The following is a 24101-nucleotide window of genomic DNA, read 5'->3' on the forward strand; positions in this document are numbered from 1 at the left end:
CATCATCATTCCTATCCCATTCTACCTCGAAATCTGAAGTGTTACTGATCGTATTTTCACCTACATTGAGCAACTCTTCAAAATATTCCCTCCATCTGTCCACAGGATTCACCAGCAGTTTTCATGACCTGTCCAAAATACTTGTCATTTCCTTCCTACCTCCCTTTCTAAGACTGCTAATTACACTCCAGAATGGTTTTCCAGCAGCTTGACCCATAGTCTCCAACCTTTTTCCTAAGTCTTCCCAAGATTTCTTCTTGGATGCTGCAATTATCTGTTTGGTTTTGTTTCTTTCTTCATCATAACTTTCTCTGTCTACCTGAATTCCAGTATGTAGCGAATTTTGATACATCTTCTTTGTCCTTTTACAGGCTGCCTTGACTGTGTCTTTCCACCAAGCTGTTTGCTTCATCCTACTTTTACACACTACTGTTCCAAGACATTCTGTAGTCACTTCTAGTATTGTGTCCCTGTACCTTGTCCATTCCTTTTCCAATGACTGTAATTTACTACATTCAAGTAACTGGACCTTTCTGAGATCGCTGTTATGTACTTGTGCCTGATTTCCTTATCCTAAAGTTTCTCCACTCTTCCTACATATGGACCTGACGTGGTGCACTTTCGGCCTCATAATCCCAATTTCACTGCAGATTAAACAATGATCTGTGTAACCAAAGAATCCCCTGAATACACGTGTGTCCCTCACAGCCTTCCTGAATTCCTGATCTGTTATTATATAGTCAATGACAGATCTGGTTCCCCTGCCTTCCCAAGTATACCGATGAATGATTTTATGTTTAAAAAAGGAGTTTGTAATTACTAAGCCCATACTGGCACTGAAATCCAAGAGTTGTTTACCGTTCCTGTTGGCCCCCATATCCTCTCCAAATTTACCCATAACCTTTTCATACCCTTCTCTTCGATTTCCAATCCTGGCATTAAAATCACCCATGATCAGAGCGCTATCCTTGTCCTTTACTCTAACAACTACATCGCTGAGTGCCTCATAAAAACTATCCATCTTGATCTGTCCCTTCACAATGCGAATATACTGACACAATCCTAATTTTCTTGCTAGACACTGTCATATCTATCCACATCAGTCGTTCGTTTACGTACCTTATTGCAACTACGCTGGGTTCCATTTCTTTCCTGATGTAAAGCCCTACACCCCATTGTGCTATTCCTGCCTTGACACCTGACAGGTAGATCTTGTATTCCCTCACTTCCTCTTCTTTCTCATCCCTTACCCGAATGTCACTAACAGCTAAAACGTTCAGACCCATCTTACTTGCAGCCTCTGCCAGTTCTACCTTCTTCCCAGAGTAGCCCCCATTGATATTAATAGCTCCCCATCTCATTACCATTTGTTTGCCAAGTCGTATCTGAGGAGTCCCTGGTTTGTCAGTTAGAGGTGGGACTCCGTCACCTCCAAAGGTCCGAGGCATTTTGCTCTGATTGTTGCCAGCATCATATCCCACTAGCAAATTTACGAGAGGAAGCGATTGTTTATAAGCTTTTGAACCAGCCGTAATATCTAACATATAATCATAAAATCGTTGAAAAGTAGGTCTACAGAAACAAGCCTTAATATGCAATGCGTCTCGAAATTTTTACTATATATAGTGTCTCTTACTAATATGATAACTACACTCCTGGAAATTGAAATACGTACACCGTGAATTCATTGTTCCAGGAAGGGGAAACTTTATTGACACATTCCTGGGGTCAGATACATCACATGATCACACTGACAGAACCACAGGCACATAGACACAGGCAACAGAGCATGCACAATGTCTGCACTAGTACAGTGTATATCCACATTTCGCAGCAATGCAGGCTGCTATTCTCCCATCGAGACGATCGTAGAGATGCTGGATGTAGTCCTGTGGAACGGCTTGCCATGCCATTTCCACCTGGCGCCTCAGTTGGACCAGCGTTCGTGCTGGACGTGCAGACCGCGTGAGACGACGCTTCATCCAGTCCCAAACATGCTCAATGGGGGACAGATCCGGAGATCTTGCTGGCCAGGGTAGTTGACTTCCACCTTCTAGAGCACGTTGGGTGGCACGGGATACATGCGGACGTGCATTGTCCTGTTGGAACAGCAAGTTCCCTTGCCGGTCTAGGAATGGTAGAACGATGGGTTCGATGACGGTTTGGATGTACCGTGCACTATTCAGTGTCCCCTCGACGATCACCAGAGGTGTACGGCCAGTGTAGGAGATCGCTCCCCACACCATGATGCCGGGTGTTGGCCCTGTGTGCCTCGGTCGTATGCAGTCCTGATTGTGGCGCTCACCTGCACGGCGCCAAACACGCATACGACCATCAGTGGCACCAAGGCAGAAGCGACTCTCATCGCTGAAGACGACACGTCTCCATTCGTCCCTCCATTCACGCCTATCGCGACACCACTGGAGGCGGGCTGCACGATGTTGGGGCGTGAGCGGAAGACGGCCTAACGGTGTGCGGGACCGTAGCCCAGCTTCATGGAGACGGTTGCGAATGGTCCTCGCCGATACCCCAGGAGCAACAGTGTCCCTAATTTGCTGGGAAGTGGCGGTGCAGTCCCCTACGGCACTGCGTAGGATCCTACGGTCTTGGCGTGCATCCGTGCGTCGCTGCGGTCCGGTCCCAGGTCGACGGGCACGTGCACCTTCCGCCGACCACTGGCGACAACATCGATGTACTGTGGAGACCTCACGCCCCACGTGTTGAGCAATTCGGCGGTACGTCCACCCGGCCTCCCTCATGCCCACTATACTCCCTCGCTCAAAGTCCGTCAACTGCACATACGGTTCACGTCCACGCTGTCGCGGCATGCTACCAGTGTTAAAGACTGCGATGGAGCTCCGTATGCCACGGCAAATTGGCTGACACTGACGGCGGCGGTGCACAAATGCTGCGCAGCTAGCGCCATTCGACGGCCAACACCGCGGTTCCTGGTGTGTCCGCTGTGCCGTGCGTGTGATCATTGCTAGTACAGCCCCCTCGCAGTGTCCGGAGCAAGTATGGTGGGTCTGACACACCGGTGTCAATGTGTTCTTTTCTCCATTTCCAGGAGTGTATAATTAGAGCTACATAGTATGTACCCATGAATAGTTACTATCCCTCCTTTCACATATTTTTCTATGCATCTGTAGCAACAACAGTAATTCACCGTCGCTATTACACTATCAACATACGCTGAAATACAACAAAAACTCTTGATATTATAAACTTCGAACGCTCCAGAAAACACGTGACAATCCTGGTTCAATGTTGACAACATGCGCAGAACGCAATGCCCACTCCAGAGATATTTACTCTATAACTAATATGCAATAGGTTGTACCACAAAACAATGACTAGTTTAAAGATAAATAACGTTTAGTTCTTGATAATAAAGAGCCCTGTTAATACGCGTGTGCAGTTGTGTTGTAAAAAGAGAATACCAAACATTATTATTTCACCTGCTACCCACAGTACAAGAGTTTACAGTGAAAACGACGACACAAAATTGTCAGAGTATACACGGCGGTTACTTGCAGATCATACTGCGTAGTAATTTTATAGCGGATGTGTCAACCTGATACCTGCGTAATCTTCTCAACTCTACCGCCTTCTATACTTGCCGCTCCACAGACAGACCCAACTCCCGTCTCCAGTTTCCGTGCACAGGCAAAAGCGGGACGTATCCGTTTGCAGACACTGCCGCTGGAGCGGCGGGCGGTTCTTGTTGCGGAATTTAGTGGCGCAATTGTGTGGCGAGCGGGTCGGCGCCGCGCGGGGGTCGTTAACGCGGCTTTACGGCGTCGCTGACGACGATCGGACGCCGGACAGAGGCGTCGCGGGGGTTACGGCGCGGAGACAGCGGCGCCGCGGACAATGCGCGCCCTAAGCGCCGGCTTCCGAGGGGCGGCCGGGCGCGGCCGGGGCCGAAAGCGCACCACCGAGTGAATTCGGCCCCCAGTGGACTCCGCTACGGCCGCCGCTTACACGGCCGTGAGAGGATTGGAGTTGTCCGTGAAGCGCCCGTAAAACTCTGCGGACGATCCCGACTCATTGACTTAACACTGACCAACTGTCCTCTATAACGGGCAGAGAAAAGATACGGCAGTGGCGAAGGGGGACAGTGACGTTAAAGTATCACGGCCTAGCGCTAAAAATGTAAAATTATTCAGACTAAAGAAAATGCAACACCTGACACTGAAATTTCATTTGGAAGCTTCAGTAATTAATTAGCGAGAAAATTTCCAGTCAATTTCAGATGTTCATTCTGAAAGTTCACTTACGATCTACATCAGCACTAAGCACACCTACTTGTGATGTGTGGTGGATAGTTGGATTCGTAATATTTTGTTTCTTCGGTGGCCCTAAATAATTATCTTCTATACCGTTCCGATGTCATCTCAGTCCGCAGCAGGAATTTTTGTGCTACAGTGTATTCAAAGAGATTTGTTTTAAACACTTTGCCGGCAGCTGTGGCCGAGCGGTTGTAGGCGCTTCAGTCCGGAACGGCGCGAGTGCCATGGTCGCCGGTTAGAAATCTGGCTTTGGCATGCATGTGTGTGATTTCCTTAGGTTAGTTAGGTTTAAGTAGGTCTAAGTTCTAGGGGATTGATGACCTCAGATGGTATGTCCCATAGTGCTCAGAGCCATTTGAACCATTTTAAAACTTTGTTTCTGCCAGTCAGCAGCATGTGTCTGTCTCATCTTGGGAATATGTAGCAATTTCTTTATTATTTCTTATTATAATAAGTGATTACGTAACTTTAGACCTTCACTTTTAATTTCTCACGTATGTAGTTCATTCATGATGTAATTTACACTGTGCAGTAACATTAATGTAACCATCCGTCAAAAGCATTTCCAACCACCTGTTGCACCGCGGACCGCTGCGAAATAAGGAGGTGGAGAGTCAGAGACTGAGCAATAGGATTTTTTAGAAGTGGATCAGCCGGTTGGCCAGTGTCAGAGGAAGTCTTTACCTAGTTATTGCTCCTTGCGAAATAGGATAAGGATTGGAAGTCAACTTGAAATGATCTCAGCAGGAAGTTTATTTCGTAAAATGGATTCTCTTCTGCTAATCTTACAGGTTGGGATTCGTACCCATTTGGGCTTCGTACCCAGTTGGGCTTCGTACCCACAAAGAGGCCATGCCTTTGTGCAGAGACAGAGATTTGCTGGCACAATTCCATCTGTACTGAATATCACTGTTAGCTGTTACTGTACACACTCTGCGACAAATAGACTCCCACAATACTAGTTCCCTTCACAACTTCCAGTACACTCACTCTCTTACTCTAATTCTCTAAAAAATGGCTCTGAGGACTATGGGACTTAACATCTGAAGCCATCAGTCCCCTAGAACTACTTAAACCTAACTAACCTAAGGACATCACACACTTCCATGCCCAAGGCAACCGTAGCGGTCGCGCGGTTCGAGACTGAAGCGCCTAGAATCGCTCGGCCAAAAGGGGCAGCCTAATTCTCTATTTCTGTCAGACTCTCTCGAGGAGCACCACATTACCTAGTTTTGCACAACCTTTCCCGTTCACCCCCGTCTGCCTCCAACACGACTTGATGCTAAAGGCCCGTTGTCCTCTCATTGGTTCTAATCTGAACTTTCCGTAGCCTGGATTCGGGGGAGGTGAGTCTGCCCATATTCCACAACATCTCTCTTTGTCCTCTTGTAGCCCTGTGCTTGCTGTTCTTTCGGAAACTTACCGTTCCCTTATTATGATCTAGCAGTGTACCTACTACACTTGTCAAGAATGCCAGCCGCTGTGCCCGAACGGTTCTAGGCGCTTCAGTTTGGATCCGCGCGGTTGCTACGGTCGCTGATTCGAGTCCTGTCTCGGGCATGGATGTGTGTGATGCCCTTAGGTCAGCTAGGTTTAAGTAGTTCTAAGTTATAGGGGACTGATGACCTCAGATGTTAAGTTCCATAGAGCTCAGAGCCATTTGTGAAGAACGCAACGTAATGCTACTGTGTTCACATCTCATTCAGTGGTCATAGACATCCTCGTACGGACTGTTTACCAAGAGTCCAGTGATACTCCACTGTATACGAATTATTTTTTCGCTACAATGCTTGGTGCTTTTTCTCTGTGGATATAACACAGTGTCGTGACCAGCTGCACTCTTCCTCGGTTGACGATGCTTGGAGCGAACAGCCTGATCAAGGTGGTCCCAAAGATTCCCATTGTGTTTATCTTCAGGCAAGGGTAGTACGATAAATTCAGACTGCTGCTTTTCGAACCACGCACGATGCTGTGTGACAGGTAATATTTTTCTGCTTGTAGGTGCCGTCGTCCCGAGAAAAACAAACCGCATGTTGCGGTGGACATTCTCCCCTAGTAGATGCATACTTGTGTTAGTCCATTGTGCCATCCAGTTGACGAGATCACCCAGCGAATGCCACTAAAACATTTTGCAGTACATAAGGCTCCCTCCGCCAGCCTGCACTTTTCCGACGATTGTTATAGGGTGTTTGCTTTCAGAGCTTTCGTGCCGTGCACTCCAACGACCATCTGTCATCCGAAAAGGCCAGCTGTCACTGCTCAGTGGACGTCCGGTTGTGGAGTTGTCGTGCAAATTCCAGCCTCGATTCCTGGTGAACAACAGCCGTCATGGGTGCATGAACCAGGCACCTTTTGCTTAGTAGGCCCATACGCAGCAATGATAGCTGAATGGTCGTTTTGGACACAATACGGGTAGCTCCATGGTTCGCCTGGGCGTTCATTTACTAAGTAGTTGCACATCCTTTGGCCCCCCACATGTCCGCACCAGTCGTTCACACCTTTCATTTATGGCTCGTTGTCCACCACTGTTACCTGGGCGCCGGTTTCGGATACCATCGCTTTGTCATGCACGGTATATTTTAAGCACGAAGGCACGGGAACATTTTCCAAACATCGATGTTACCGAAGTGCTTTCACCCTTAGCCTGAAATGTAATGAGCATGCCGTTTCGGGCTCACATACACTATGTGATCAAAAGTTCCGGACACCCCCAAAAATATACGTTTTTCGTATTATGTGCATTTTGCTGCCACATACTCCAAGGTACTCCATATCAGTGACCTGAGTAGTCATTAGACTCCGTGAGAGAGCAGAACGGGACGCTCCGCGGAACTCACGGACTTCGGATGTGGTCAGGTGATTGAGTGTTACTTGTGTCATAAGTCTGTACGCCGGATTTCAACACTCCTAAACATCCATGGCTCCACTGTTTCCGATGTGATAGTGAAGTGCAAAAGTGAAGGGACACGTACAGCAAAAAGAGTACATGCGGACCTGGTCTGTTGACTGACAGAGATCGCCGATAGTTGAAGAAGGTCGTAATGTGTAATGGGCTCGCATCTGTCCGGACCATCATACAGGAATTCCAAACTGCATCAGGACCCACTGCAAGTAATGTGACAGGTGGGAGGTGCGAAAACTTGGACTTCATGGTCGAGCGGCTGCTCAGAAGCCACACATCACGGTGGTAAATGCCAAATGATGCCTCGCTTGGTGTAAGGAGCGTAAACATTGGACGATGGAACAGTGGAAAAACGTGAGCAGTGACGAATCACGGTACACAATGTGGCGATCCCATGGCAGGGTATGAGTATGGCGAATGCCCAGTTAACGTCATCTGCCACCATTTGTAGTGCCAACAGTAAAATTTGGAGACGGTGATGCCAATGCGTGGTCGTGTTTTCATGGAGGGCACTTGCAACCCTTGTTGTTTAGCGTGACACTATCACAGCACAGGCCTACATTGATGTTTTAGCACCTTCTTGCTTCCCACTGTTGAAATGCAGTTCGGGGATGCCGACTGCATCTTCCAACACGATCGAGCACCTGTTAATAATGCATGACCTGTGGCGGAGAGGTTACACGACAATAACATCCCTGTAATGGACTGGCCAGCACAGAGTCCTGACCTGAATCCTATAGAACACCATTGGGATGTTTTGGAACGCCTGCTTCGTGTCAGGGCTCACCGAATGACATCGATACCTGTCCTCAGTGCAGCACTCTGTGAAGAATGGACTGCGTTTCCCTAGAAACCTTCCGGCACCTTACTGAACATATGCCAGCGCGAGTGGAAGCCAACTTATTGAATTCTAGCATTACCGATGGAGGGCACCACGAACTTTTACGTAATTTTCAGCCAGGCGTCCGGATACTTTTGACCATATACTGTTCATCGCTCCTCTTCTGCATTACGACAACGGCTCACTGCTCTGCGCGCTCTTAGTCGCGCCTGATATAGCTTTCACTGCTAGTGCTTCCACGTGCGTCTGTGAGTGGTTATTGCACGTTAACGTCGCATACTGGCAATGGTCACATTAATGAATTTTTTTCTGTAGCAACTGACACTTGCTGTTGTCCAGTAAAATGCATTTTTCATGCACGTCATGTAATAATGCAGACTCTCGCAGTGGTAAAAATGAGTAAAAGATTCTTCAGCTCCCAGCCGCGTCAAGTGTTTGATATGCAACGAGCTTTGACCAATCATTCCTTGGTCTTTGTCAAGTGCAATACCTCCTGACGAGTTGCTGGTACGCCCCAATATACTCTACCTGCCGGCTATGAAGTCACACGTCCTCGTACGAGTCCCACGAGAAAGACAGGCCACGGCGCGTACGTCAGAGCACGTGACACCGCAGGTCTTATGAGCTCTGGTAGCCGTCTCCGATGGGGAGCGAGTAACTAATTCAGAGGAGTTTAATAATTTTCGACTGCATGTTTAAATGCATGTAAGTTCTCGATAGCACACGACAAAATTAAATACTGATTTCCCATTGGCTCTGAAAGGAACCGAGCGTTCCCAAAGTGTGGCGGCCAAGCCTGCCAGTGTGACGTTGCAAGTTCGTTGCAGAGCCCGCATACGTTGACTCACGCTTCATTGTAACGGTCACTAAATCCCACGCGCTCGCTGCTCAGCAGATTGTCCTCTCTATTAAGGCTATAGTCATTAGTTTTATTTCGAAGGCTTCTTTCATTAAACAGTTGCTTTGGGCACTGTGACCGAGGTAGCCATGTCATTTGCGGTGTATGAGGACGCTGAGAAAAGGAAATTAACTGCATTTTTCTAATTCCATAGTGTTACCGTTACCGCTCTTGACGTATACTTTCAAGTTTCTTTCGTCACCGGGCCAAATGACAAAAGTGTCGTCAATGCTCCAAAAGCAACATTTTACAGTCATCATTACAATTAATATTCCGTCGCATAATACACTAATGGGCCCTAGTATGAAAACGATTAGTAGTCTTACCACCACAGTATTACGTTCTTTCATCTACATCTACTTTACGAAAATCTATATTACTTACAGGTTGTGTCACTGAAGTTCTTGCTTTTCAAACCATTTCTCTACGCTAATTGCAGAAATGTTTCCATACTTCAAAGGACACTTAGTCAAAGCTTATATGGAAACGTGACTAGCAGCATCCCCGAAATTCCGTGACTGCATACCACTTGTTCGTGAACAGTGACTGGCTGAAAGTTCGTGGCATTCTAAGCATCTGACACATCGGCAAGCCCTAGAACATTCTATTCGGTGTAAGTGCGTCCTTTATTTAGAAAATTGAGTGAAGTGCTTCTTAACACTCGTATTACTGTAAGCTGTCTTTCATTCATGTGTCACATTGAACTTCTGTCTTCAACAAAGGAACACCTGCAATTTCGGATATGTATGTATAACCTTTCAAAGAGGTATATTTACATTTATATAGTGCAAATTAACTAACACACCCATTGTTGTTTGTACTTAATTTTTAATACAAAATTGTAAATACAAAATTCGTTTAACTATATGCCCACTGTGGTTGCACTTAATTGTAAATAAATTACTGTAAATGTAAAACTCGTTTGGACAGATATCATGAATATACCCATTTTACAACGAGACTGGATGTGTTAGTAATAAAAAGTAGGTCATATAGCTTTACTACAGACCATATTTATGTTTTTCGCTTTTACGTAAAGAATTGCACTTTAACTCCATTTCATTTACATCCGCTCTATCAACAGGTCATGCTACTGTTGATATGTTTTCCTCAGTAATATAATTTCACTGTTAAAGTGCATCATTATCTTTCAAATATGGATTTGAATTTCGATTAATGCAATTTCGACGAGTTAGACAACATCAAAGCAAGGGCCACCGCATTTTAATTTTTTAGCGACAATATCAATTTGAAGAGGAAACTCCAAGCCACTCAATGACGAGTCATGCTGCTCCAGAGATAGGACGGAAACGCCGGCCCTTTTTGATTTAGTTTTAAAAAACCAATTTCAGCACCCTTTCCAGAATCGTGGACACAAATTACGTTCATTCATTTAATAAAAATCTGTATTTATTTCAAACTACAAGTACGTTCAATCCAAATTTCTATTATTTGCGAGTTTACAATTAAAGCCATGGTCAAACGGAAAATGAAACGATCGCTATAGCGAAAGTTTAGCATTATTTGTGCGCCTTGTAGGTAAAAATAGTACTTTTGCTGGTTTGGAAGATAAATCACTATACTTATAAAAATGGCAGTATTAGCTCGTTAATATGGGAAGGGTACTGTAGACACATATTTACTGTCGACATATATTGTCTATACTGACATCTTACGATCAAAATGATAAAACAAAATAAGAATTGAATTTTTCCGTTTGACTTAAGAACTGAGCAATACATGGTAAATATTGTTAAGCGATTTTATAGAATTTGGGTGGTTTTGAAAAATCCACACATTTGGGCGTTGTTCTATAGTGAGCACTCTTAGTCCGACGCAAGACAGCTCGCAGTCGCAAGGTATCTTGTAGACAGCAGATGTTCTGAGACGTGCTACATCATTATCTGGTCTCAGCAATTACCGAATTTTTGAAGGAGGCTCTTGCAACTGTACGTGTTAGGTATGGACAGAGAATGTTCATAGGAAGGAACATGTTGAAATCATTTAATGTCTATTCGATTCTCTGAAGAAACTAAACATGGAAGGGATTAAGATCCGTTGATTAGCTGATGGGTGTGGCCTGCATGTTTTATTTTTAGTATAATTACAGTCTTTGTTATCCGTATATAATTTCGATTCTTCAAGTACATGTTCAGAGCTCTGATATAAGCCTGGCTGCGGTGCAAAATCAGAAAAATACACACGCGAAAAGCAAAAACAAGAATATCCAAATTAAAAGCGCCATTATCTGGTACCACAGCTTTTCCCAAACAAAAAGGTTACGTAAGACTATTTGTCTAATGTCAATCCACATAATCACATAGTTACTGATCGAATTGTCGATCCATCAATGCCTATGCGGTTTCTTGCTTTTACTGTAAAATTCACCAAGCTAAGATCACTGCCTGTACATCTAGGCACCTCGCTTGTTCATATATCATTTTGAGCTATGATGATCTTAAAGCATTATGGAAGCCTGTGCTTACATGAACTTGTATTACAGGTTGTTGCTGTCATAATTAAGAGTAATTAGACAGAATCAATGTAATTTTAATGTACGCTTTGGTTTTCATAGTGCTACCTGCATGGATTAAGAAAATACATATACGCCACTGACGTCACAAAACACAAACTATTTTCGGCTAAGTCACTTACTAGGCATCCAGTTTAGCGTCTGCAATGGTCGTATTGTGATGAAAACCTTATTACACTTTTCCAGTTTCTTGCCATCTTTCAAACTGTTTGAATCATTCATATCTTAGCAGTGTTTAAATAGCAAATTTACACCCAAAAACCCTGAATTTTACTAAATAAGCTTCTTAATATTCAAACGTATGCTGCACTCAAAATATGTTGATTGAGTGGGTTTTTTTAATGATAAAAGTTGCTTATATAGTGCTAATGAGTATTGCTACAGGATGTGCCTCTACTAATTTATCACCGCCAAATTTATTTTTAGTTGACATATATAATGTATTTTTACAAAACTGTGTCCTGTTAACCCAATTTATGGAAATACAAATAAATTTTGTTCACTTGTTTTCTAAATCTGAAATTTTTGGCCATACTCATTCGAGGACGCTGGGTGTTCGGCAGTTGTTTTCCTGTTATAGTGCTTACTAGGAAAAGTTACAAGGGATACAGAAATTGGTAATAATAAACTCAAAATAACATTTCAGAACTAATATTTGTTTTACAGTAAATAACTTTTATGAAAGTTCAACATAAAAATTCTCCGAAACTGCAATTTTGTTAATGCTTGATTTGATATTTGGGAAAGCATTCCATATACAGCGTCCCAGCAACATGTTTTCGGCTTTTCTATGCTGTTCTCATAACGGAATCATCTTTGCTTTTCACGCTTCTGGATGACGTGAATTTTCTGGTCATATCGTGTATCTGGTACATACTCCTGGAAAGTGAGGTGAATTTTGTTGGTCTTTCCTTAACTGACCTTATTTGAAGACCTTTATTCAGGCACGTTCTCGCAGTCTGTCTTCTGAATTCTTTCACTGCCACAGCTGCAAAATACTAATACGAATTCTTTACAAACGAATGGAAAAACTAGTAGAAGCCGACCTCGGGGAAGATCAGTTTGAATTCCGTAGAAATACTGGAACACGTGAGGCAATACTGACCTTACGACTTATCTTAGAAGCTAGATTAAGAAAAGGCAAACCTACGTTTCTAGCATTTGTAGGCTTAGAGAAAGCTTTTGACAATGTTGACTGGAATACTCTCTTGCAATTCTAAAGGTGGCAGGGGTAAAATACAGGGAGCAAAAGGATATTTACAATTTGTACAGAAATCAGATGGCTATTATAAGAGTCGAGGGACATGAATGAGAACCTATCGTTGGGAAGGGAGTAAGACAGGGTTGTAGCCTCTCCCCGATGTTATTCAATCTGTATATTGAGCAAGCAGTGAAGGAAACAAAAGAAAAATTAAGAGTAGTATTAAAATCCATGGAGAAGAAATAAAAACTTTGAGGTTCGCCGATGACATTGTAATTCTGTCAGAGACAGCAAAGGACTTGGAAGAGCAGTTGAATAGAATGGACAGTGTCTTGAAAGGAGGATATAAGATGAACATCAACAAAAGCAAAACGAGGATAATGGAATGTAGCCGAATTAAGTCGGGTGATGAGGAGGGAACTAGATTAGGAAATGAGACACTTAAAGTAGTAAATGAGTTTTGCTATTTGGGGAGCAAAGTTACTGATGATGGTCGAAGTAGAGAGGATATAAAATGTAGACTGGCTATGGCAAGGAAAGCGTTTCTGAAGAAGAGAAATTTGTTAACATCGAGTATAGATTTAGGTGTCAGGAAGTCATTTCTGAAAGTATTTGTATGAAGCGTAGCCATGTATGGAAGTGAAACATGGACGATAAATAGTTTAGACAAGAAGAGAATAGAAGCTTTCGAAATGTGGTGCTACAGAAGAATGCTGAAGATTAGGTGGGTAGATCACATAACTAATGAGGAAGTATTGAATAGGATTGGGGAGAAGAGACGTTTGTTTCACAACTTGACCAGAAGAAGGGATCGGTTGGTAGGTAGGACATGTTCTGAGGTATCAAGGGGTCACCAATTTAGTATTGGAGGGCAGTGTGGAGGGTAGAAATCGTAGAGGGAGACCAAGAGATGAATACACCAAGCAGATTCAGGAGGATGTAGGTTGCAGTAGGCACTGGGAGATGAAGAAGCTTGCACAGGATAGAGTAGCATGGAGAGCTGCATCAAACCAGTCTCAGGACTGAAGACCACAACAACAACAACAACACCAGTACGATTTCTTACCACGCAATTTTTGGTATGCGTCTCTGTTAGGCTACCGCCCCCATCAGCTGAGTGGTCAGCTCGGCAGAATATCAATCCTAAGGGCCCGGGTTCGATTCCCGTTTGGGTGGGAGACTTTCTCCGCTCAGGGAATGGGAGTTGTGTTGTTCTAATCATCATCATCTCATCCCCATCGACGCGCAAGTCGCCGAAGTGGCGTCAAATCGAAAGACTTGACACTCGGCGAAGGTCCACCCGACGGGAGGCCCCAGTCACACGACATTTACATTTAGCCAGCCGTAAAGACTGACGCATCCTATGGAATTCTTTTAGATATACAATGCATGTGGTTGTGGAACACCGACGTTTTCCTTTTGAGACGAATTCCAACGTTGGACTTTGACGGTAGAAAGCACCTTGTCCAGATTATTTGCTAGTTAACACACTTCTTGTAATTCTATTTTATGCTCAGAACTTCCATCTCTCTGTCAAATCTGAACTCAAAATGTCACCTTTCTTTCTTCTTCTTAACATTATCTGGTGATAGGGAGCACTTCTTTCTTCTGATTTCTGTTATATTTTCACTTACAGAGAATCACAGTTCGTTCAGTTGGACTAGCAGGTCTTGACTAGTAAAATAATTGTCAAAATATGCTTTGTAACTGTTCGACTCGTCAATAATTGACAACATTTTCAAAACTACTTTGTAACCCAATGGGAAATTTTTACTTTCATCATTCTGGTCATTCCAGCACAACAGTACGAAACTGTAACAGTAGTTATCAGTACCACATAAGGCTCAAATTTTATATCCAAAGCTCATGGTCTTCAGTTTGATAAACTGCTGAATAAGACGATGTCCATAGTACCGCACGATTTCATGAACTGCCAGATTTTCCTAGAAGACTCCCCATTTCTATTACATTTTTTACCAGAGGCGCTGCTAATAGTTTAATTTTGAAAGATTTGTCACTCTTCTTTTCATTCGCCTTTCTATTATCACTGAAATGTGTTACAGATTTCAGTTCAAGATACCTGTTACGTCTAATCGAACCTTCACTATTTGAACACTGAGATCATCTTCCTCACGCCAGTAGTCGCTTTCAGTGGGGAATTTATGACAGCCAGTAAAGATCAAGAACCCGACAAATACATCAATATTATCAGGTAAAACTGAATACTTTATTTTCACGCTTCTTAGCATATTTTACAACTTCCTCCGAAAAGAGTTCATCAAAGACCTGTATGGGAGTGAGACCACAATACTTCTCTTTTAGTTCATCCGACAGACAAGACGCTTTCTTCCCTAAGCCAGGAAATGAATATTTTGGAACCTGACCACACCATCTTACTTCTTTTAGAAGAAATGTGAGGAATGTCTTCGTTGTCTCTATCATGTAAAATTTCAGTATCGCTTATATACGTATTTCCCAACAAATAATCTTCATTTTTCCTCATCGGTCTGTTCATATGGATCTGAAGGTTGAGCTTCTATGTCTGCTTGTATTTCTTCAGAAAATACGCATTCTACTCCTTCATCAATAGTCTTAAAAACATGGCGAGCAATGGCAAAGAAATCTAAAACATCGATATATATAATATTTACCACAGAAATGCCCTATGTCCTCAAACCAGGACTGCAAGTTTTCATACTCGGGGACACAAAATGACATCAACTATTTTCGCCTTAATAAGTACCAAAAAATAGCACAGTATTAAATTACGCACCATCCATAAAATGACAGTGATTGTTACCTTATAAGAAGCCACAAAAATAAAAATTGAGATAACCAGCAGGCTTTTGAAAAACGCTCCACTTCTCTTGACAGTCTTCAACTCAATAACTTTAGCAGAGAAATAACAATGGTACCTACTGTTGACGGAAAGCTTACTTTAAAACAGCAAAAGCCCATTGTTGCTTTAAAGTAGCATAGATTGTAATAATGACAGCAAAATAGACTGTCCTCAACCGAGTGCGGTATTCCTCCCCTCTTTATGTTTACCTCCTCTTCTCCTTCGCATTGATCTTTCAGTCTGTTGATTGCTTTTGACAACAAATCCTCTGTTGGTAGTAGATGTAGCTTAATATGAATAGGTATACCGATTGGAATCGTTGGTACATAAGGCATGAGAGACTTCTCCTGCTGCTTGATCTGTGAAAATAGTAGTTTCATTGACAGTATTTCACATATTTGTAATCTGTAAACGGGTAAGATTACAAAATTTTGGATGACTCGTTTTCCGTAATAGTATTTTAAATGCCAATAAACCAAAAATATAGGTTTCCTATTGTCTGTGAAAACCTACTGAGACAAAAAAAAACAAAAAACAAAAAATCACAGGAAAAGAGCAGCACGTTGTGGTGTATACTAGCTTTGCTTGACATTATATGTAAGGGAAAATAATATATCCGGGAGAAACAATTTTTCAAATTATTTAAATGCCCCACTATTGTAGCTAAAACTGCAGAAAGGACACCTAACCGCACACTTTCACATCACAGCATACATAGCATTTTCTTTCTCTCAGCTGTTTTAACACAAAACCTGTACTTTATTGTTTAAAACAAAATTTATTCAACATCTGTCTGAATAATTATTAGATTTCAAGATAATAGGTCAAAAACTTTTCAAGATATTGCAAGAAAACATATCGAGAAATTCTTATACTATTTACTTGGAGTTTTTACAGAATTCTCTAATATGTATTGAGACAGACAAAGGCTATATGTAGTTTTTGTCCATCTGAACTTTTATTAGAGCATCGTGTAGATATTTGGAGTAAAACAGTCAATACCTTTTTTAGGTTATTGTCAACAACGTTAAACAGTGAACTGCATTTACACAGTAGTAGAGATTTTATATACATGCCATAAATACTTGAAAAAAATACTTACCCAATAGCTGTCCGAATTTTTATTACAATATTGTGTCAAAATTTTTCTTGAACGTTTTCATACTGTATATATTTGTATGCTATTATTGACATATACGGTACGCAAAATCATTACCTTTCATGCTTTATTTCTTAATTTTGTCATTGTGTCAAGGATATTAAGCCAACATAGGTCGATTAACAACTGATATTTAAACCTGTGAAGCTCTGTTCGTTTCTGTGTAGTATCTCTTTCTACTGTATGAGCCCAACTTTTTTGACGATTTTTTGATTACCGAAGATCAAATTTAACATCATAAATTGTACAGTGCTTCGCCAGAGATTAACTGGACGCTATATAGCTCCCGAATGATAGTTAAATGGGAAGGATTGTTTCTGCCATGAAGGTTGATCGTAATTATGAGTCGCCTCATAACTGATTACGATTTGTGAAATTTATGAATCTTTTTACCGTTGCACTTCCGAAAATTAAATGTAGCGGTCGTGTAAATTATAATTTGATTCGTTTCCACTAAGGCTTGTCGAAAAAAAAGAACAGATACAGTCAGTTCAGTTAAAAGAAATTAATATTTCTCTTGCTTCGATTAGTTAATATAAAAAACATGACTTAGCTTTCACATGTAAGACTCTGAATCAACTTGCGAGATATGTAGGATATTGTGTACAGTTGTAAAATTTTCAGACCACATATCATTTCTGGGTCAAAATAAGTGGGACAAGCGGTAACTGTTAAGTGAAATAACTACCTCTGTGAACAGATTAACAGGATATACAGCTGGTGCAAAAGTAATGAAGATTTATGGAAAGCTGAATAGCATCTTAGGAAGATCCAATAGGGAAGTAGTTATAACATACTCATCTTGATTTGGAGATACTTACCTGCGTCAGGTCAAAAGAAAGTAAATTTTGTGTTTCGATGCTAGCAGAAAATTAATACATTACGTTATCTTTACTGCAATCACCAAGCCTCAACCTTAGGTTCCGTCGCTATATCTTACTTCTGTTCAATGCGTTGTCTTCGCAGATCGGCCACAGCGTTAGTCCTGACGTATCCCCAGCCCTGCTGCTGTAGGGAGTACCCATAACCGTCCATGGAAACTTACCTGAAACAAAAGAAAATAATAATTAGGTACAGGCAGGATTCAGCGTTGTATTTTACTAACTGTAGTGTATACAAATTATTTCCTTCTAATGATTTGTGGTTTCGTGTGAACAAATACAACTTTACCATGGAATGCGTTTTTTTTTCTTTCTGCCATCTAGTTATGTATTTTCTTGTGGTAACTGTACAACGAGTATCTTTCGGAAGGACCGGGCATAAGTAGTGCTTGGGTATCTCAGATGGTATAGCACTTGCCTGCGACAGGCAAAGGTCTCGAGGTCGAGTCGCGGTCTGGCACACAGTTTTAATGTTCCTGAAGTTTTGACTTACAGTATGTGTATGTGTGTTATCTTTACGAGGGTTCTGTAGAAACCAAGGTTTAAATTCACTTTCATAGCGCTTACTTTCTACTGTTTTGCCTTGTAAATGGTAGGGTGTGCTCTTCATCTACATCTACATCTACTTCCATACTCCGCAAGCCACCTCACGGTGTGTGGTTCTCCCTTCTATTCCAGTCCTATATTGTTCGTGGAAAGGAGGATTGTCGGTATGCTTCTGTGTGGGCTCTAATCTCTCTGATTTTATCCGCATAGTCTCTTTGCGAGATGTACGTAGGAGGGAGCAATATACTGCTCGACTCTTCGGTGAAGGTATGTTCTCGAAACTTTAACAAAAGCCAGAAACATCGGCGGTTGCCGTCGACGTCACCCGGCTGCATTCCCGTAAGTTATCTGAAAACTTATAAGATGCCACAGATCTATAAAAGAGACTACCTTCCCTATCCACGACCTTTCTCTTTTGGACAAAGGGAGGCTACGACGTTGCAATCATGGATGTACTTCAAACTTTGTACACCTTTAGTACGTCATTAAAATAACATAATATAGTAGTAGTAAGGTGCACTACTCTGGCTATTCCGAAAAAATCGCAAGAGAAATTTTAGCGTCTATTATAAAAATGATGTATCTGTACAAAAGTGCCGGTTTCAAAATGGCTCTGAGCACTATGGGACTTAACATCTATGGTCATCAGTCCCCTAGAACTTAGGACTACTTAAACCTAACTAACCTAAGGACATCACACACATCCATGCCCGAGGCAGGATTCGAACCTGCGACCGTAGCAGTCGCGCGGCTCCGGACTGTGCGCCTAGAACCGCTAGGCCACCGCGGCCGGCGTGCCGCTTTTAAGATTTCATCGCTGTCATGTGTTTAGCGTCCGCTCATGACAAGTGGATCCCGCCAAGACGTACTTTTTAAACTATATTTTTTTCATTAGCGGTCTCATTATTTATTTATATGACACTTAAGAGAGAATATAACGAAAAAAGGCCACATGAATTATCTTGAAATTTTAGTGAATTTCATGTGATATTTGACTATTTACTATCTGTAACGAATTTCTCAAGAACAAAGCCAAGCTGGGTAAACACATGTGAGACCCCGATAAATAATGATGCGAATAACGTTATTCACAATCAATAATATCGTACGTCACTGTGTGCCAGACCGTAAGAGTAATGTCAAACTGCTTCTCGGATGTGATCTCGACATGATACGTTGCAGGATGTTATTAATTGTCGTACAGACATGGAAAACATAAATTGAAACTTCATGGGAACACTTCGTGCAAATACACGTGTTTTTTCATTATATTACCTCTCAAATGGCATATAAACTAAATAATGAGACTAGTGAAGAAAAAAGTATAGATTAATAAATACAGTTGGCGAGGTTGGAACCACCGCCTCTTCCACAACCCACTTGCTATGCGCTGACGATAACCAAGTGAACAGGATGAAACGTCACAGCCATCACTTTGCACAGATATATCAGTTTCGTAATAGACGTGTAAAAATTCTCTTTCCATTTTCTCATAATTGCCCAAGTAGTGCATCTTACTAATTTCAAATTATGATGTTTTAATGGCCTACTAAAAGCGTAAAAAGTTTAAAGTAAATCCATGATGCCAACGCTGTTGCCTCTCCTTGTGAGTACTGTTGGACGTTATAGGTTCCTGATCAGACAGGAATGACAAAGACACCGAAAAATTGAAAGAAAGGCAGCTCGTTTAATAGTATCGCTAACAAGTCGATGGGGTGAGAGGGTCACGGATATGAGAAGCAGATTTAGGTGGAAATCTTTTTACGTTGCGGCGAGATGCTTTCGTGAAATTCGTATTACCGACATTCTCTTCTGAGTGGCAAAATATTTTCTTAATTCCCATTTACAGAACGAGAGATTGCTATCGTAATAAGATAAATCAGTATGGCCGTGTTATCCGAGAGTGAAACTGTGATGCAGTCTGAATATGGTTCTACGAATCCTCAGCCAAGTGCTTAAATGTGCTTTGTATACAGAAGGAGAAAAATATTCATTATGAATACACCAAGTTCTTGCAAAACCTAACAAACATTTGTAGGAGGGTAATCCCAAAAGTAAGGACTCCAATTTTTTTTATAAGTACATAGACCTGTTTATTTCTACAATGGTTTACATTAGTTTACAGTTTGAACATTTAGCTATTATTCGACATAATCACACATTCTCTCGATGCACTTTGTAGACCTTGTGGCAGTTTTTGTATGCCCATGTCGTACCAGCTCGCCGCCATGCTATTCAGAAAGTTATGAACCTCTTCTTTCACCTCGTCGCCGGAGCTGAATCACTTTCCAGCCAAATGTTCTTTCAACCTATGGAACAGGTTATAGTCACTGGGCGCCAAGTCAGGACTATAGGGTGGGTGGGTGATTATGTTCCGCTGAAACAGTTGCAGAAGAGCAACGGTTTACTGAGACACGTGTGGGCGAGCGTTTTCATGGAAAATGTGTACGCCCTTACTCAACATTTCTCTTCTCCGGTTCTGAACTGCCCATTTGAGTTTTTCAGCGTCTCACAGTACCTGTCAGCGTTAATAGTGGTCCAAGCGGTTCAGCTCCGACGACGAGGTGAAAGAAGAGGTTCGTAACTTTCTGAACAGCATGGCGGTGAGTTGGTATGACATGGGCATACGTAAACTGCCGCAACGTCTTCTAAAATGCATCGACAGGAATGGTGATTGTGCTGAATAATAGCTAAATGTTCAAGCTATAAACTGTTTAAGATGGCAAGAACTATGCCCCTTACATGAAGTCATTAAAGATCACCTAACTCACGTTGAGCGAACAGTTGGGCTGAACAAAATGACTGACAAGGCACAATGCATCTTGTAGAGGGTATAGTATGGACTACTGGAATAATAAATGTCGGGTAATGGTTTTAAAGTAATTGACACGACATGAAAACTTTGTGGAAACTAGTCGATTTACTGGACGCTAGTTTATCCCAGGGAAGTATTCATAGTTGACCGTGGCCGGCTGGGGAACGGCGAAGGGAATCGTCAATAGGCAGCTTAGGGTGGCTCAAGCTCTGAGAAAGAGGTAATGCGGCACGGCCTCCAGCCGCCTTAAGATGAGTGACAGCATGGGTGGTTCACCCCGACCCCATGCTGATGTACCGGGAAACAGACGGAGAACTTGTACGCTTCTTGATAAATGTCCGTCGTCCCGTTTTCTGTGAAACATGCGAGAAAGCCATGCAAGGCTATGGTGGAGCAGTCAACAGAGGTCAAAATATGTGTGTTCATGACTATAGCAACTTCACGCTGAATTCACAGTCCGCAGAGTATGGAGCAAAGCAGGTGAAGAGCGACAGAATGAAATACGCCGGCCTCCAATGGGAACGTAGGACCAATTTGTAGTACTCTCCTGGGAGTCAGAATTTCAGAAAACCTGCTTTCGTGCAGACGCTAACCTTGTTGGGTAGCCTGGGGGGAGCTAAAAATAGAAGTTGAGAGGAAGGGAAATTTTGTGGCAATTTGTTCACTACCAGAGCATGCATTGGTCTGTACTGGGAAGCGACGCATAATTAACGCGACTTGCGCTGCAATTGGCGTAAGTGATTTTGCTGGAGGGGAAACCGAGGTGAAGAGCAGACTGGGAAAAGTCCCCATACAGGTCTTCCATTCCGAGCTTGCCTGGAGTGCGGACGTGGCGTTCTTTACTCAGCTTGCCTGAAAAAGAGTGAGCATGTCTGCAGTTTAGGACTTAGCAAATGGAACGACTGAGCTTGGAGATAGGAAGTTTTGGTTCAGCTATGTACTGAGCAAGATAGCTAGGAGTGAATAGATGAGCGCAGCCTTGCAGCACCACAAGGTCGGCCGACGTCCACACAACAACGGCGCTCCGCCACGCTGAATTCGGTGATATTACGCCCACTCCGGCCACTGATTAATTTGTTGAATCACGTCGGCAAAGTTTCCACGAGGGTTTCATGGGCCAAGTATTGTAGATTTCTTCTCGCACTTTGCATTACGCCTGGGTCAGTCGATAGGAATTACTTTTGATTTATCGCGCTTTACTCCACGCAAAGCCAATTTATTAACACTGCCCGTTAGGAGAGTCATGTATTGTGTTGATTGAAGGTCGGGAGTTAAAATAAATTTGTGCTAATCGACTGCATCTGTCTTCAGTCAAGTAGTTGAAACCCCAAGTCACTTTCTTAATTAATTTTATGTTCAACATTTGCATCTGGTGTTCAATAGCTGAATATAACATCAATGTGCACCCTTTTTAATGAAAAGTGATCAGTTCTGAATAAATTTATGTCAGCACTGCCACCGCAGTCCACAGGGCCATATTACTTTTTTGCGTTATCCGATATTGCGGCAGTTTGGCACTCTGTTGATCTGTTAGTCAAATAGTTGGGGTGAACACACGGCAAAACCAGCTAAGTGAGGGGAGGATTGCTACAACTGATGTAAACCATTGTAGAAATAAACAGGTCAATGCACTTATAAAATAGTAGGAGACCTTACGCTTGGGATTACCCTCGTATTTCAACTGAAATGATTTTGTTTCCTTTTTTTTAATGCGGATGTTTCTCTAGATGATGCCAAATAAAGTAACGCAACAGACTAGAGGAAGATATGGCGAGCGTTCTACCTCTGACCTCTTCTTACTAAGTTAGTTGTGCGTGCTACAAACGGTGCAGTCCATTTTGAGTGAATGTGCATGCAGGGCGAGTCCGTTTCGCGTCGCTCGCAGTTACGGTAACAAGGGAGCAGTCCGCTTTATTGTGATCTTCGGAGCGTGATACAAACGCAACGGTTAACACAGATACAGCAGTTCGGGGAAGAGAAAAATGACGCTCGGCCGGTCCTGCCTGCTTCTTTGAAATCATCCTCTGCGTGGCTCGTCCGACGCGAAACATTTCCGGGCGTGCGAGGCGGCGGGGTGACTCGTCTCTTTCGCTTTAGCGTCCACCGTGACGGGCTCGGGGCCTCAGAAACGCCTCTTTTCGCGAAACAATTGCCGGTCAAGGGAGGCGGAGAAGCCGTAGCGCCAACTGCGCTTTCCGGGGGGCCGGCGCTGCAGGAGAGAGAGGGTTTGAGAGCCACCGCGTCGCCTGTTGAGATGTCCCGATAGACGCGGCGGCCCCCAGGCGGCGGCGCCGCCATCAATCCTTGTCGACGAGCGCCGACTCCCCGCTCGCACAAGTGTTACTCGGCGCAAAGTCGCAGGAAATTTAACCTGTCTGTCGGCTGCTTCGGTCGGACTCTCATGCAAATGGAGTCGACTCAACAGTTTCCTCTTCCATTACTGCCGAATGTACCGGTAGGAACAAGAGAGACGCTCTCCGAAGGTAAATCTTGCAAGTATAAGAACGTAGTTTCAGCAGAAATGAGGTCGTCTAATACAGAGCAGTAGAAAAATAATTCGTGCAAACTTAGGGAATATAGTTCCCGAACCAAGCTGCCCAAGCCACGGTTTGAAGAAACTTCGTTTTATTTTTAATTCATGCTGATAGCTCCTGAGTGCCGGGTTGGGTTGGGTTGATTTGGGGAGAAGAGACCAAATAGCGAGGTCATCGGTCTCATGAAGTTAGGGAAGGATGGAGAAGGAAGTCGGCAATGCCTTGTCAAATGAACCATCCCAGCATTTGCCTGAAGCGATTTAGCGAAATCACGGAAAACCCAAATCAGGATGGCCGGACGCGGGATTGAACCGTCGTCCTGAGTGCCGGTGTCTGTTCTTCTCTTCTACAGGTATTGAGTATGAAAATGGTCTTTTTATCAACAGTTCTACACTAATTTCCTCCTGCTTACCTGAGTGGTGCTGGTACGGTAGCTCAGCGTGTTCGGTCAGAGACCTGGCTGGTCTCTGTAATAAAAAAACCTGAGTGAAGGGATCAACAACGAACTTCAACGGACGTCTTATGACGGCAGCTATGACCAAAAACAACGCACCAAATGCAAAAAAAGTGGTAACGTGCTTGCCTCCCATGCAGCGGGCCCTGGGTTCCATTCCCATCAGGTTTGGAGATTTTTTTCCGCTCAAGGACTGACTGAGTGTT

The sequence above is a fragment of the Schistocerca gregaria genome, chromosome 1 (genome assembly GCF_023897955.1).
Source record: "Schistocerca gregaria isolate iqSchGreg1 chromosome 1, iqSchGreg1.2, whole genome shotgun sequence".
In the NCBI taxonomy this organism is placed as follows: domain Eukaryota; kingdom Metazoa; phylum Arthropoda; class Insecta; order Orthoptera; family Acrididae; genus Schistocerca; species Schistocerca gregaria.